Source organism: Urocitellus parryii, chromosome 1 (assembly GCF_045843805.1).
Source record: "Urocitellus parryii isolate mUroPar1 chromosome 1, mUroPar1.hap1, whole genome shotgun sequence".
Lineage (NCBI taxonomy): Eukaryota > Metazoa > Chordata > Mammalia > Rodentia > Sciuridae > Urocitellus > Urocitellus parryii.
The window spans coordinates 164,071,202-164,083,153 of NC_135531.1; the positions used below are offsets into that span (position 1 = coordinate 164,071,202).

At 43.5% G+C, this 11,952-nt stretch overlaps 1 pseudogene; it reads left to right on the forward strand.

Moving 5' to 3' along the window:
• The first annotated feature begins 8,369 nt into the window (after positions 1-8,369).
• LOC113177830 (olfactory receptor 2L13-like) lies at positions 8,370-9,297 on the forward strand (annotated as a pseudogene).
• Positions 9,298-11,952: the final 2,655 nt, after the last annotated feature.

Below are 11,952 nucleotides of genomic sequence, written 5' to 3' on the forward strand. Positions count from 1 at the left end.
CCACTGAGCCAAATTTTCAATTCTTTCTAGTTTTATTTTATTTTGAGACAGGGTCTTGCTAAGTTGCTTAGGACATTACTAAGTTGCAGAGACTTGAAATTGCAATCCTCCTGCTTCAGTCTCCAAGACACTATGGTTGCAAGTATGTGTGACTGTGCCTGGCAACACATTCCTTTAAATGACCCAATGGGAGACAGTAGAACCCAGGTGATGATCCGGAAAATGAACACCCAATATTACTTAGCCAATGAGATACTGGGTTAGGTAGAGGGGACCTTGTGCACCTGAGGATAAAATGCTGATCATAATGGCTCTGGGTGTGCCTGCTTCCCCAGGCATTCCATCTTGTGAGACCATCAGTAAAGCTGTGCTTTCTCTGTACCTTTGTCTCTTAGTCTTTTAGGGTAAAGATTGAAGTCAATAGTGGGAACACAATGTAAAGAGAATAATTCTATAAAATGGGCCCACTGTGCTGATCCCCACATGCTTTCTTGGCCAAAAAGCAATTTACCTGCAACCCTGCCCAGCCTACATGGACAGGTGATGTCACATTCCTCACCAAACAACCTATTATCTGCAGAAGAAATACAGTCAGGAAATACCCTTAGAGGAACCCAAATTACTTTTCAGGAAGAGACGTTTGTGACCCTTTTCAAAGGCAAGATTTTGGAAGATAAGGATAATTTTTTTTTTTTTTTATTTAAGAAATCCAATTAAAACCACTCGGCATGGGCCAAGGTGACATAGAGTTGCCATGACAGTGGCGACTTGAAAATCTGATGTCACCCTACAGTCAGCCAAAAGCCAAGTGGATGGACCTGCACAGGCCTCTCTGGAAACTTCTCTGGGATACAAATTGTTGTGGGGTCAGTCACTCAGAAAACACACCAGTTTCGTACAAATTGAGGAGTTTTTATTTAGCTGGCCGGCCAGCAACTGCTCCCCACAGGACCCATAACTGTCTCTGCAAAGAACAGCCCTGAGCCTGAGCATTTTAGGATATTTAAAGGCAAAAATCACATCTGGATTGACATAGCTGCAAGCAGGGGTACAGAAACTGGATTGGGCAGTTAGCAAGATGATGCAATGGGTACATTGACATTTCCCCCTGGACTTTCCAAGTTGGCATAGCAGCAAGCAAGCAGAAGGAAGTGGGTCAAAATGACCCTAGTACAGTACACATTAGAAAATGTTTACTGATGTCCAGACAATCAATCTGACAAGGCATCTTACCCAATAAAAATGGAACAAAAGAGAACAATTTTACATTGTATAAGAATTGCTATTTTGTGTTGCCAAGTGTGCTATGCTAGGTAACTATTAATGAGTACAGAGATGGGGCTTTTCCATGGGAGAAGCATTTCTTACATGATATGGAGTCTCAGGTAAAGTGGAGCCTATTTGGTCACTGCCCATAGAGCCTGGCCCATAACACAATAAAACTAGAGTGTAGGAGAAGCACAGTGTCCTTCTCCTCTCTGAGAGAAACCACATTCTCCCTTGAAAGTGTTCCCTTCCCCTTTTCCTATCCTTTCAATAATCTCATGCCTTTTACCAGGTGACATAGCTGAAATTTTTCTCACTTGATTGCAAGAATTGAGATTTGAAAGGGATCTTTATTCTGCCTCAGTTTCTCAGAAGGCCCAGGTCTATAACAAGGCAATTATTTGGGTTTGGACAAGTGAGCATATTTCTCACACATGATAAGTCATCACTAGACCAATACATAAAAACACTGAAAACAAATCATTAAAGACATTCTTCATTAGCAAACAAAACAAAATAGAGCTGTAGCCTGATATGGTTGTACAAACCATGCTGGTAGGATCGAAAATTCTAGGCCAGTCTCAGCATCTTGGCCTCCACCTCTCTCATAGTAAAACTTTAAAAGAGACAGACAATGTAGTTCAGTTATAGTGCACCCCTGGGCTTAATCCCCAGTAAAACACAAACACACACAGTGAAGAGGAATAGAGGAATAAAAACAACATAAGAAAATAGAAGAATGTAAAAAGGTAGACATAAATTTTTTAACTACATCAACAGTAAAATGAAATGTGAAATTACTAAAGAATCCTATCCAAAGCTAGAGATCATCAGGCAGAATAAAAACAAGGTTCAATTCTATATTATCTACAGGAGTCACTGTCTGGATGCAAATAAGTAGTTTGAAAACAGAAGGATATGAATCATACACCATGCAAGCACACTGCATGATTAAGGTGTGCTATAGTACTTCTCCTAACATCAGGCAAACTATTTCAAACCCCCAAATTTGCTGATAGATAACAGCTATGAGTCATGAAAACATGCGGATAAGGTGTTACTGAATGTTTCATCCTCTGCCCCAATGCCAATCCAATAATAACATGACTTTGAGAGAAAATGTATTAAAAATTGTTTTCTAGCAAAGGAACAGCACATGAGTTCCTGTCCCAGAGGCTGTGATTCTGATCATCAGAAGAAACAGGGGGCTTTTTTTTGGCAGGGGGAATGCCTGGGACTGAACTCAGGGGCATTCAACAACTTTGCCATACCTCCAGCCCTATTTTGCATTTTATTTAGAAACAGGGTCTCACTGAATTGCTTATCCCCTCACCTTAGCTGAGGCTGGCTTTGAACTCTTGATCCTCCTGCCTCAGCCTCCTGAGTGGCTGATATTATAGTCATCACCACCACACCTGGAACAAAGCAAAATATTTTACTAATAAAATTTAAAAAGTCCTTAGTTTGACTTCAATTAGAGTTTAGAATTAAATTATTCTACAGAGTCCTGTAGACTCAAAAGCTGGCAGTGTTCACAGAATATTTATTAGATGATCTGCCTTCATGGCATCACCTGGATATGGAAGCATCCTTTCACATTTTGACCAAGATGAATGATTCCAGGGTCAACTGAAAACACAAGCTGACTTTGGGACCGGAAATAAGGCCTCATGTCTACACAGAAGAATGGGATGCCATGAGAACAATGGGTGGAGAAGCAATGACAGAATGGCAGACATGCCACATCTTACTCCCATGAGAAGGTTGAGTTCTGGAGACTGCTTCTGCTTCTTTGGGGACAGGGTTCCAGGCCACCTGGGTTTCAGATGTAATCTGGGTCTCTACACAGACCACTTCAAGACCCATTTCCAGGACAGTGACAATCCCAGACTGGTGTAAGTCCCCCACCCCCACATTTCATCAGCACCTGGGACCCAGAAGAGGAAATGTGATGAGGAACTTGGTCCCAGGTATTCCCCAGATCTCCTTCCTGGCTGCTTGAGTGCATGCAGGTTGGGACTCTGGCCCTCTAGGAGAGTCTGAGTAGGAAGTTGAGACCCACAGAGGTGTGCATTAGCCCTAGTGGGAGACTATATTTTCCACAGTCATTAGAGCCACAAAAGGCTTGGGGGGTAATGTTTGCCTGTCCTCTGGCAGCAAGGGAAGACCCAATAGCCTAGAAACAAGAGTTCCTTTAGAGGGGAATTTGAAATGGAAAGAGAGGATTGAAAATCTTCTGCCCACCTCAGGTTCTATTCCTTCCATACTAGATGCATGTCTAGACAAATATCCAGGGAAATCCTTTCAGCATCCTCTTTTGCCCAGGTTTAAAGTGAAAGGTAATGTGCCTAGGGGAGGATGCCTTGGTCTAGGTAAATCTGGGGTCACTGGTGGGTGGACACTGTGTCACACACTGCAGACAAGAACAATACTGGGACTGGGGTTGTTGCTCAGTGGTAGAGTGCTTGCCTAGCACGTGCAAGACCCTGGGTTCAATCTTCTGCACCACATAAAAATAAATAAAATAAAGATATTGTGTCCAACTACAAGTAAAATGTAAAATATTAACAATAAAAAGAACAGTAGTAATGACAAGATTCTTCCCGGGGCTGTCTTCTATCTTGGGCTAGGTAAGATGACTGGATGGCTTCAGTCCCATGCCTCCTGTTTTCCCAAAGTAAATGATTTATGGCCTCTTTCACTTGTGTGGGTTGGATGCATGGGATGTTTTCCACATGATAGGCACACATGTGGGCACCAGAGAGTGGTAAGAGCAGGTGCACACTAGATAGTGGGGGAGAGGAGGCTGGCCTAGGATTCTGAGGGAGGCCTTCATGTCATAGCTCTGTAAGTGGTAGAACCCCCTCCTCACATAAGGTCAGTCACACCCTCTTCCTCAGCAGCAGGATGAAGTTGTGGCCCACAGAGTTCCAATCAGCCCCCCAGCTCTGAGGAGACAGGTTGGCCAGTTTTCACCCAGCCTCCCCCTTGGATTCCAGGAAGGTTATGAAAAGAGCAGATGTCCCTATCCCTCATTGCTGACATCACTTCCCAGCTCCTATTATTATGGTGAGGGAGAAAAGCATTTAGTTTTTATGATTTGTTAATGCTAGAGTTCAACATGGTATTATTAACTCTGTCATGTACAGCTTTGGTGTTGTTCTGTTACTATTGTAGGGACAGATGAGGCAAGGCACTGAAGATAGCAGGAAACATTTTATTTGGCTGCAACCAGGTTCAGAGGACACAGCTTTTGCTATAATCAATCAATCCCCTGAACCACGAGCTCGGGTAGTTCCAGAATTTTATACTCAGTATGTAAGTAGAGGGACTCAGAAGTTCACAGTCTGCAGAAATTCACATAAAAGAATCTTTTTTTCTTTTACTGTTTTGGGCAAGTTAACCCTTCAAGAACAACATCAGAGAAGGGGAGAGCTGCTTCTCCCCTTTCTTTCCTCCTCCTTCCAGCTGTTACCATGGAGTCCATTTGGTAACTTATGTTAAAAATATAGACATCTCTGTGAATCCCAGCTCAAGACCAGAGGCCTTGTTTTCACAGTTCTACAAACTACTATACATGGGTTTGTGAAAAACTAGTAAGGGGGTGACCAGCACCTGGAGTGCTGATTTCCTCCCAGCCAGTGGCCAAGGAAACAGGGCAACATGAAAATATGAAGTTTATCTACATTGCAGTCTTTTGTAGAGACTCTTTTGCTGACAGTCCTAAAATCAGCCATGGTAAAGATTTCTGGAGAAACCCTGTTAAGACTTTTCTGTGGAGAAAGGAGGTTCCACTTCATTACTTCACTTGCAGGGAAAGCATAAGTGAGATTCAGACTCATCATTTCTCCTTGAATTAAGAAATACTTCAGGAGAAGTCATGTGAAGTGTATGGGAAGGGTGCCCCCTTTCTGGCTCCTGCAGGATCACATGGCTGCAGAGCTTTGCGTCCAAGTTAGCCTTTGTGTCAGGGGAGCAGCAGGTGGAGACAGGCCACTGATTCCCCAGACTTGAGAAGTGCCAAGTATTTTCACAGAGCATGTCAATAATCTTGGGTAAACAGGCAAGTTAAAATAACATTGTGGGGACCATGTCCTAATCCAGGACAGGGGCAGCCTTTCTGTGGAATCATCCCCATTATCAGAAACCAAAGGTTTACAACTGTCATTTTGAACATCATCCTCAGGAAACATGATAAAATACAGCAGCCAGATTGAGGGTTTCACATTCAAATCTCACTGCCTTGCTAACCCATGTCCAGAGGGCAGCAATAAATGAGTCACTTTCTGGGTAAACTACTTGACTCTTTTTCAAGTAAATGTACCTCTTCATCTTCACATCTTAGAGGTCTCTATGGAGATGCAGAGAAGCCATGGGTCCAGTCTCCCTTTACCTAGGGGTTAAGGCCAATGATTTGCTTTTATTTATGAGTGTGTTTCTCAGACCTGGACAATAGAGGCCAAGTAAGTACTGACACAAAACAACCCTGAGCCAAGGTTGAGGAGTAAGATTCAGCAAGGCATTGATCTATTTTCAAGACAGGTCACTTCTAGAGGTCAGTTTGAATTTAGACCTAGTTATAGGCCTGGAGGCAAAAATGTGTGGTGAGGGTGGGTCTTAAGGAGTACGAACATTGTCATGCTGAGCAACTGAGTCACAGAAGGTTTTCACTGATTCCATAAGCAAAGCAGGATTAGTTCCCTCCAGCCAGGGTGAAGAAGCCAATGCCACAAAGGTGTGTATAGAGATTCCTCTATTGTGGCAAAGGGTGGGAACTCAATGATTTCTAGCAAGTTAAATTCATTATAATATGGAAGTTTAATAACCCCAGCCACTTTAGTCTCCTCCCATACATCACCATCCCAATTTGCAGGATCCCATCTTTTTCCAAGCAGAGCTCTCACTTTAACTGCAGACACCTTCTGAGGCTGAGAGTTAAACATCCATGTAATTTAGCCAATTGCACAATTAGAGTTTGTGTTTGGTTTTCATCAACCTCAGCCCTTTGACTACAAGAGAGAAGAATCTCCTTCAGAACACACTTAGTAGCTTTCAGAACAATTATATGTGACAGCAGCTTAAGAAACTAAATTTTTGAGCTCATCATTCTCCTTTGTAACTTTGTCCAATGAAACCAGAAGCCACCAACAAACATCATCATATTTCTTAGTTTTCCAGAATTGTTCAAAACTATCATGTAAAGATTCACTAAACATCATGTTTTTAAAAGTGGTGTATTGGTAGCATCAAATGTAGTTACTTTAAAAATCTCTTTAAACAGTTCACACCATGAATTATCAGTGCTCTTTATAACACCAGTAGGAGAGACTTTATTAACATTAGGTCTAACCAGTTTAGACAGCCTCTCCAGAACCCACAAAACCAATTAAGAAAATTCATCCTTACAATACATCCAGTGCCAATTAATGTATTAGTCAGTATTCTCTAGAAGAACAGAATATGCAGGAAGTATAGTTATAACAGGAAGACTTATTAGGTTGGCTTATGCAACCAGAAGCTGGATAGTCCATTAGGGCTTTCTGCAGGCTGCAGAGCTGGAAAAACCAGAAGCTGTGCAGTCCAAGGGGCTGAGCCCTAGAACAGGAGGTACCAACATTGTTAACCTAGTCTGAGAACAAAATCTTCTGGGGCATGGCTTTGGAAGAGTGAAAAAGGGATATTCTGATATCCTCAGATGATCAAAGCAGCAATCTAGAAAACATGCAAGAAAAATAGAGCTTGCATTTGCTGCTGCTTCCCTGTTCTTCCAGTTTTTATTCTACTGTCATGCATCACTAATTAAAACAAATAAAAATTGGGGTTGTCTATGAATAACATTTCCTTAACATTAGGCGAAATACAGTTTAGTGGAATTTAGATTAGCTGACCCTAGACTACTTGGTTAGCATCCCGGGTCTGCTGATTATTAGTAATATGACCTTGCATAAATTAATCTTTCTGTGCCTTTGTTGTTTCATCTATAAAATAGTGATAGTTTAACACTTACCTCTTAGGGTTATGCCCAAATAAATGAATTAATAAGTATAAAATACTTTAATAAAATGTATAAATACCAATAAAAATGGGCATAAATAGTAAGAAAAATTTATCTAGATGAAGAATTTTACTTGTTTTTTTCCTCTTTTTATTTATTTACTTTTTCTCTCTTTTGGTAATGAAAATCCCATTTTTGTTACTTTATTTATGTAATTAATACTAAAGAGAATAATTTAAAAATATATATAGAGAGAGAGAGACATTTTTTTTCCAAATCACAAATGTACCACAGTTAAGATTCTTTCCTAGTTGAACTGCACAGCAGCAGATTCATGCTCTGCCTGTACTTTCTGGAAACTGAACTACAGGTCAGGACAAGGAAATAAACATCCTCTCAAAGGTCCTTGTTCTTTCTGCTGCCTGAAATATAGAATTAGGCATGATCGCAAAGAGAAGTGTGGGGTGGATCTTATGGGACACACAATGCCTTCACAGGGTTAGAACAATGCTTTGGATGGTGACCCACCCCCTTTTAGGGCCAGCAGAGAAGCTTTAATTTAGGAGGTGAGCAGCACAGCACCTGGGAGAAGATCCCCATTTTCTCAGCTGCAGCAGTGCCAGTGGGGAGGAAAGAGCAGAAACTAAAAGTGTGGAGGAGGCGAGGTCACTGAGGATGCAGACTCAAGCACACAGGGCACTTCTGCGCCCCACAGGCCATGTCTGTGGTGAACCTGAGTGTTGAGTTGGGGAGCTGAGAAAGCAGGATCCTGGCTTCCTCTGGGGCTGAGCCTGGTTCATAGTCCTAGGAATGCTCCTGCTGGGAGTCAACAGGCAGGAAGGCTCCAGCTACCCTTTTCTGTGCCTGGTAAAGACTTTGTATTCCAAGACCACGTGTGTGTCCAGGATGTGCTGAGATACAGAGAGAACTACAGCAGGAATATTCAGATTTTAAAATCAGTTTCACAAAGGCTACAGATTTGAAGGAAAAAGAATTCATGAACAAAGACTAACAATTTCAATAGTTCTTATTATCTTTTTCTGTTACATTTCATATTTATTGTTTAGTTTTGGTGTTTTTTTCAAGGAAATTAAGGAAGAAGGTTTTCATGGAGACATTGAACCAAACTTCAAATGACTTTATTTTGTTGGGGTTGTTTCCTTCAAAGGCCTACTTCTCTTGCTCCTGATCATCTCTGTGTTTGTTCTTGCCTGTTGAACTCAGGGATGACTTCCCTCATCTTCTTGGACCCATGGCTCCACACCCCCATGTACTTTCTCCTCAGCCAGCTCTCCCTCATGGACCTGATGTACATCTCCTCCACGGTCCCCAAAATGGTGTACAACTTCCTCTCTGGCCAGAAAAGCATCTCCTTCCTGGGCTGTGGTGTTCAAAGCTTCTTCTTCCTGACCATGGCTGGTTCTGAAGGTTTAATCCTGGCCTCCATGGCCTATGACTGCTTTGTGGCCATCTGCCACCCCCTCCACTACCCCATCTGCATGAGTAAAAGGACTGGTGTGAAGATGATCATAGGAACTTGGACACTGGGCTCCATCAACTCCCTGGCACACACTGTTTATGCCCTTCATCTTCCTTTCTGCAGGTCCAGGGTCATCAATCACTTCCACTGTGACATTCCAGCCATGTTGCCCCTAGCCAGTGTGGACACCTGGGTCTATGAGTACATGGTGTTTGTGAGCACAGTTGTGTTTCTTCTTGTCCCTTTCCTTGGGATTATTACCTCTTATGGACGGGTCCTTTTTGCTGTCTTCCACAGGCACTCAAAAGAGGGAAGAAAAAAGGCCTTCACCATGTGTGCCACACATTTAACTGTGGTGACATTTTACTATGCTCCTTTTGTCTACACTTATCTCCGGCCCAGGAGTCTCCAATCCTCAGCACAGGATAAGAACCTGGCTGTCTTCTACACCACCCTTACCCCCCTATTCAATGCCATCATCTACAGCCTGAAGAACAAGAAGGTCCTGGGGGCCATGGGAAGAGTGTGTGGGATGTTCTCCCCCAGGAAGAAGTGAGCATGACTGTTCCTGCTTCTCTGCATCACTTCTTTCCATGCAAACTTCAGAGCAGTGCTGACTAATAGAAGGATAATGCAAGCCATCTGTGCAAATTAAATTTTATAGTGACTCATTTAAAAATAAAATTAATTTAAATGATATGTTGGTTATTATATAGATCCACAATCATTATGGATGTTTATACTAGGAAATATTATAATTATTTATGTTATTTTAGCAATGTGGACATTAATTATACATTATTTATATTTTATGTTACACATATATTACTGTAATATACACAACAATATTTATACTGATATTAACTTGTTATCATTTGAAATATTTGAGATGATATTATGACTGTTCTTGTCTAGTTTTTTTTTCATTCTAATTTGTCAAGGTCTTGTATGAATTTTGAGCTTATAGCACATAACAATGTCCACCCTATACTTGTCAAGTGTCCCAGAGAAACATGGGGCCTGTGGTTATAAAAGCCCAGGGACATGAAACACTTTCATGTTAACACTGTCTTGTTATAATGTTTTTTAATGCAGTTTGTCAAAATTCCATTAAAAAGCTTTACATCTGTATTTATCAAGTATATTAGCCTGAATTTTTCTTTCCTTGGTGTAATGTTGTTAGGTATCAGGGTGACACTGACTTCATAGAAATAATTTTGCAGTCTTCCCTTCATTTCTCTTTCATAGAATAATTTGAGGAGAATTTAAAGGCCTGGTAGAACTTGGCTAAGAATTCATCTGTTCTGGATTTTTATTAGAAATCTTTTAATGGTAGCTTCTATTTCATTTCTTTATATTGCTCTGATTAAGTTTTCTATATCCTCATGAAGTGATTTGGGTAGGTCATATAACTCTAGGAATTTGCAAGTTTGTTTGAGATTTTCTAGCTTATTGGAATACAAAATTCCAAACAGTGTCTGATGATAGTCTGGTCTTTAGTAGTTTCTGTGGTGATATTTGCTGTTTTTTTTTTTTATCTCTTATGTTGTTAATCTAGTTCTTTCTTTGCATTTGACTAAACATTTATCAATCTCTTTACCTTTTTAAAGAAAGAACTCTGTGTCTCATTGATTCTTTTTTTTTTTTTAGAATCTCAGTCGCATTTCTTTAAAAACAAAAAGACCCCACAAATAGAACTCCCCACCCCACCAGCCCAGTGTAACAGGTTAGCCATTAACACAGAATAGAAGATGTACCAGCCACGAGTCACTAGCTCTGTGGACGCCACAGTGGATGGCCAAGGTGACCGATTCAGAAGCGGTGCCAATACACCAAGGCTCCAGCCGGCCACCTGAAATAAATAAACACGGTGCCAAACGTACCTCCGCGTTAGTAAGTGTTAGGGGACAAACAGAGGCTGTCAGGCCAGGGTCTGCTATCCCAGGCCCTGCGGACTGTCGGCCATGCCTGGCTGGACAGCAGAGACTTCCCAGATGGGCCATGGTCCTACTATGCTCCTGCACACTAGCCGGCAAGTCAGAGTCAGCACCATGGACACAGGCCCCATAACCAGAAGGATCCCTCTGACCTGCCTCGCAGGTGGGGGTCCCACAACCTAGCCACACCGCACCCCAGGAACACGCTGCATCCTGCCAAGTGGCTGGCACTGCCCTCCTCCTGGGGGGTCAGTGGTCTGAAGCTGAGGTTGAGCTCCCAGTGCAAGACAGGAGCCTGCTGAGCTCTTCTCAGGCCTCAGAGTCCCTTCAGTCTGACCTGAAGAGAGGAACCGCTCTCTGCGGGTGACTTGCAGGGACTTCCTGACAGCTCAGCAAGAACAGTGTGGCCAGATGTGCTGGCCAGGCCTCAAGTGCCCCAGGGCACAACAAAGACAAAGCCCACCGGAGGCAGAGAGAGGAGAGCCCAGGAAGGCTTTGCTGTCTTCTGAGAGTGGGATGCGGCACGTGAGGGGAAGGCGACACCCTGGCCATGGGGGAAGCCAGCCCAAGGGCTGAAGGGCTGCTGTGGTCAGTGGGAGGCAGAGGCTGGGGTCCCCAGCCGTGCCTTGCCTGCCTTCCTGGCTGTCCCTAGATGCACACAGCCCCATGGTCAACCCTAGGGACAGGCAGGGCTGGCTCTTGCTGCTGAAGGTTCGTTCTCCAGGGTTCGCAGGGCAGGAGCCATCTCGAGACTTTAAGTCAAAGACACAGCCAGGGCTCTTCTCTCTCAGCCCTACACCGGCGCTGGAGGGAAGAGGGCTGGAGCAGCTGGAGGTGCGCCTGCAGACAGGCACTGCCACGCCAGTGCAGGTCCTCAGTGCTCTGTGCAGCCACAGCGTCGGGTCTCTTGGAGGCACAAGGCACTGTCGAGATGTCTCCCACCTCCTCCTGACCTCTCTAAACAGCAATCAGTTGGTGGCACTGACCTGACCCCAAATTTAAGTTGAATGCAGATGAATAGGGAAGGGAGAAGGTGGTGAGTCCCACGGGGGGCCACCAGGCCTGCCCCAGCTCACTGCTGGCACCGTGCCCGGGAGCCACCAGGGACATCCATCTTCCAGGACACCATTCGTACCAGAGTGTTCACAGCTGCTGTGGGTGCCGCCCCGGGCAGGGACGGTGAGGGGACGAGGGAGACCGGGAGCTGCTTTTCTGAGGGCGAGTTGTCTGCGTGTGGCCTTCGTGTGCTCCCTGCCCACAGCGTCTGCCGCCAT